Raw genomic sequence first — 5,861 nt, forward strand, 5'->3', positions numbered from 1 at the left:
GGCACTTTGGGCACTTCCACTAAGCATTTTAAAACGCTTTTAGTGGAAGTGCCAAAAGTGCAAGGATTTGAGGGGTCTTTCCTTTTCACTCATCCTACAATTTAGGTGTCACATTTGGCAAATTTTTTGGGGTTAAAAGGACCGGCGGGTCAGGGTCACCTTAGGGCATCTGACCTCTATTTGAAATAAATCCTAAATTGAGGGCCCAAAAGTGCCAAAAAGTGTGTGTCTAATTACAAGATGAGTGTGCCCAAAGGCAGGACCCCCCAATCCTGGCATTTTGGGCACTTCCATTAAGTGTTTTAAAACACCAAGGGGAAGTGCCCAAAGTGCCAGGATTTGGGGGTCCTATCTAGGCACTCATCCTACAATTCAGATGTCAAATTTGGCCAATTTTTTGAGGTCAGAAGGACTAGGTCAGGGTCTCCTTAGGGAAGTTGACCTTTGTTTGAATGAAGTCCTAAATTGAGGGCCAAAAAGTGCCAAAAAGTGCCAAAAAGCATGTGTTCACTTGCAGGATGAGTGCCTAGGTGGAACCCCCTAACCCTGGAACTTTGAGCACTTTTGGGCACCTTGGTCTCAGTTTAATTATAGGATGGGTGCCCAGGTAGGACCCCCCAAACCTTGGCACTTTGGGCACTCAACCTGTTATTCATATTTGTTAGATTTTTTGGGACTAGAAGGATCAAGTCAAGGTGACCTTAGGGCAGCTAACCTCTATTTGAAAGAAATATACATGTATACACATATTTGGATATACCCACAAATATAGACCTATATGTATGCAAAGATATATAGCTTCATGTGTACACCTGAATGCACATTCCTGTATACTAATATGTACTGTTATATACCCACATGTATATACCTATACATACTACTATATACCTACATTTATACATTTTTTGTATCACTTTAGATATATATTGATGTTAAATCATAGTGAATATATTGGTTTGAGGTTACTGTATTCTACATGTGCTTTTTTAGAATGTGATTGTAGCTTGTTTGTACCCCGAATTTTTTAACATTTTGAGCATGGCAAAAGCACAAGTGCATGAGATGACCATAGCACGAAGCATGGCAAAGCATCAAGGCACATGGAAGAACAAAGCATCATGCATGAAGCTACACCAAGCAAAGAAGCAAACGCCATCGTCATCAAGCCATGAGCCAAAAGGTGACATCAATGGAATGTATTGAGAAACAAAAACCTTGCCAACCTTGCCTATATTTTGTAAATCAAGCCTGACCACCTGAGAGTAGCTATGAAAGCACCCAGGGGAGGTATTGACATGTAAAAACCACACTTTACCACCTTAAGTAGCAATGTATGCACTAAGGGGAGGCGATGGAATGTAACTCACATCTGACCACCTTGCAGTAGCCAAAGGATCATGGCACCAAGGGGAGGTGTTGAGAGTTGTGGTGCCATGAGCACATGTAGAGCAAAGGTATGAGTAAAGGGCAAGTTGCCACATCGCATGGAGGAGATATCCCACATGTGAGCAAGCATATGGACATATGGATGTAAGTACCCTCACCTATAAAAGGGAGGTTCATTTGAAGTAATATCAATCAAGCACTTTGCACTATCTCAAGATTCTCTTTATGAGTCCAAGCTAATCTATCTTGGAACCTAATTGACTTGAGCTACATGTCATGAGCACTCTCTTCATCATGTCTCCACATAGGTTCCATCCACCTTAGAGTGCTCCATAGATCCTGAGGCACACATGTTTTGTCAGTGTAAAGAAATTCCGGCACTATCTACTGGCAAATTATTTTTTCTACACCGACCATCAAGCATTGCTTTATCTTGTGAATTGTCCGTGTACAACATGAAGAATAACCAGATGGCTCCTCTTGCTTCAAGAATTCAACTTCAAAATAGTGGTCCGCAAAGGTGCTCAACACTACATTGCCAATCACATGTCTCGAGTCAAGTCAGGAGAAGAAGCCACTGGAGTAGAAGATGACTTACCAGATGCCACACTATTTGAAATAGATGCTATTCCAGAATGGTGCGGAGATATCATTGGGTACTTGATGGCAGGAAGACCACCCCCTGACATGAAAGCAATAGATGCCAGAAAATTGATTCTAAAGGTTGCACCCTATCAACTCATTGCAGGACAACTCATTGCAGGACAAGATGGGCAAGGACTAGATATTAAGAAGATGTGTAATGCCTCATGAGATCATGCCAATCCTGAGTGAAGTCCATGAAGGCATTGCAAGAGGACACTTCCAAGGGGAAGCCACAGCAAGAAAAGTTCTCCTCGTAGGCTACTGGTGGCCAACACTGTGGGCAGATGCCTATGAATATGTAAAAGGCTGTGATGTATGCCAACGAACTACTAAACCACAACACAAAGACTTCAATCCCCTAACACCAATTGTTGCACAAAGACCATTTGAAAAATGGGGGATTGACTATGTGGGTCCCATACATCCAGCAGCAAAAGGAACATAGGCATGCTACATCATTGTGGCCACTGATTACTTTACAAAATGGGCTGAAGCTAAAGCAATCAGAAAGGCAGATGCCAGAAGCACAGCAAGATTCTTATACGAAAATGTGATCACCCGATTCAGATGCCCCATTGAAATTGAGTCGGATAGAGGCAAACATTTTGTCAATGAGGTAATCCAAGAACTCTTGTCTAGCTTCATGGTAATCCATAGAAAAAGCACACCCTACTACCCCCAAGGGAATGGACTAGCAGAATCCACCAACAAAATAATATGCATTATCCTCACCAAGGTAGTAGAACCACAGCGTTCTGGTTGGGCAGAGAAATTGAATGCAGCTTATGGGCATACAGAACCACATTCATGGTTAGTACAGGGAACACACCTTTTCAATTGGTGTACAGACTTGAATCTGTGGTCCCACTCGAATTTGTAATACCAAGTCTACGCATCGCAGTACAGGAATGCATGGGAGAACAGGAATCCTTGAAAGAAAGGCTCTATCAGTTGGAGAAGCATACAGAGACAAGACTAGTCGCCTATCATGCCATGACAACAGAAAAATGCAGAAGAAAGGCATGGTTTGACAGAAATTTGAAAGCTAAAGACATCAAGGAAGGCGACTTAGTCCTGTTATACAATGCGAAAGTACACAAGGGGAACTAAAGTATCTAGGTCAAGGACCATACCGAGTATGAAAGATGAATCCCATCGGAGCTGTGCTGCTAGAAATATTGGATGGAGTCCAATTCAACACAACAATAAACGGGAGCCGACTGAAGTGCTACTACATCAACACGCAAGCCATCCTTAACAAAAATGAACATTTGGGAAACCAAGTCTTCCTTAGTTAGGATTAGATTGTATCACGAGCACTCACTAGCATATGCATGTTTTTGCACATATAATTTGCACTAGATTGTAACACACACACTCACTGGCATATGCACGTTTTTGCACATGTAGGAAGACCTAATCAATTTTGTATTAGGAATGATTGAGTCTTAATTTCCCTATTAAATCCCATAAATAAGCATATAGTTAGACACATCACATGCACTCACACGATTTTGCATAGGCACATAATAGATTGCATCAATAATAGTATCACACACTTTCATTCCATACTCTCAAAGCATGCAATGAATTCACAAGCATGACAAGAAGCTATGCCAAAACTCAAGATGAATTGGCAAAAGAGTTTGCAGCCTCCACAACGAGACCCCCGCCAAACATCACAACCATCTCCTATATGCTATAATATCAGACTTGCATAGAAACTATCTACAAGCTCAATGATACGGGTGCAATCGCATCCAACATGTATGCAAGATAGCAAGAAATGCCAGCCTCAACAACGAGACCCCCGCCAAACCTCTTCCCCAGAATATTCGATGGCAGTGTCTACAACCTCAGCAATGACTACCCCTCCTTAAGAGGAGATAAGCTTCTTGACTACAGACCACAAATTGTATGGTGCAAAAGCATTACAGCAGGAACGACTAGATTATGCACATGGCATCCCAACTCTAAAATCAAAATAAGCCATAACCTGAGGATGGGTAATAAAATGGATCCAGGAGTATGTTGACTCTGTGCCAACATGAACTTATGTAGAAAGAGAATGTGTTACAACTTTGTGATACAACTTTGTGTTACAACTTCTACATACGACTTCTACATGAAGAAAGAGAATGTGTTACAACTTTGTGTTACAACTTTGTGATACAACTTTGTGTTACAACTTCTACATATGACTTCTACATGTAGAAAGAGAATGTGTTACAACTTTGTGTTACAACTTCTACATATGACTTCTACATGTAGAAAGAGAATGTGTTACAGCTTCTACATACAACTTCTACATGTAGAAAGAGAATGTGTTACAACTTTGTGATACAACTTTGTGATACAACATTGTGTTACAATTCCTACATGCAGAGAGAGAAGCTCTCCAACTTGTATAAATACCCCATAATGGAATGAAGCCCACAATCTTTGGGGCATTGTGTTGAGTCTACTTTGGTATTCCAAGCATTTGTCTCAAGTGTCCATGCTTCCTTGCACTCCACGTCCAAAAGCATGTCCTAACCTTGCAACTCCTCCTCCCCTCTCCTCCAACCTTGCAACCCATCCTCTCCCTCTCCTCCTCCCTCCTCCTCCTTCCTCCTCCTCCTCCCTCCTCCTCCTCCCTCCTCCTCCTCCCTCCTCTCTCTTCTTTCCCCCATGCTCTTACATCTTCTTCCCCTCCCACTCCTATGCTCCCCCTAAACGCTTTGTTCCTCATCCCTTAACCTCCATTATCAACGACGGAGATGAGTTCTCCACCATGTACTCTATCCTGAACCTTGGAACCTCCTTCTAACCCTGGACTCCTTCTAAACCCTGGAACCTCTTTCTAAACCCTGGAACTCCGTTTAAACCCTGGAACCTCCTTCTGAACCTTGGATCCTCCTTCTAACCCTGGACTCCTTTTGAACCTTGGAACCTCCTTCTAACCCTGGACTCCTTCTAACCCTGGACTCCTTCTAAACCCTGGAACCTCCTTCTAGACCTTGGAACTCCTTCTAAACCCTGGAACCTCCTTCTAACCCTGGAACCTCCTTCTAACCCTGGAACCTCCTTCTAACCCTTAAACTCCTCCTAAACCCTACAACCCCCAATGAAGGCGAAAGCCTTCATTACCTCAACCATGATGATACACTTTCCTTTTACACATGCATGCACTTTGTTTGCTTACCACACTTAAGCCTACGTCTCTCACCGGAACACGACTCGAGGTCCTAAGCTACACGTATACTACAATCGACAACTCTAATATATCTATAGGTGACAAAAAGCCTCGGAACCCTGCATACTGAGAAAACCCAGCTCTTCTTATGAAAGCAGTAGGAAAGAGCCAACAACACTTAAGCCTACATCTCTCATCGGAACACGACTCTCGAGGTCCTAAGCTACACGTATACTACAAATGACAACCCCAATATATCTGTAGGTGACAAAAAGCCTCAGAACCCTGCATACTGAGAAGAAAACCCTGCTCTTCCTACGAAAGCCGTAGGAAAGAGTTAACATTTGGCACCACTGCCGGGGAGACTAGCGCCTCAAGTAATGAGTAAACATACGTAGATATGTGTAAAAAAAACAAACTACTTCGAACTTTCACGAACATAACACTCAAGGGCAAGGAGAGTAAAATTTTTTTATGTTTCTAGCCAAACATATCTACACCAAGCATCAACCTTGGGTTCCTACCTTAGAAATTTTCTTTATTTCTTAAATAGAAGCCACTTGATAAACAATCAGGCTAGGTAGTGGACACAAATGCGTAGAGCTTGCAATTTTGATCATTTCATCTTTTTGTAGAAGAGCAAACGGAGCTATCC

Source organism: Dipteris shenzhenensis, chromosome 2, assembly GCF_047967505.1.
Source record: "Dipteris shenzhenensis isolate YYH24624 ecotype China chromosome 2, Dip_SZ_1.0, whole genome shotgun sequence".
In the NCBI taxonomy this organism is placed as follows: domain Eukaryota; kingdom Viridiplantae; phylum Streptophyta; class Polypodiopsida; order Gleicheniales; family Dipteridaceae; genus Dipteris; species Dipteris shenzhenensis.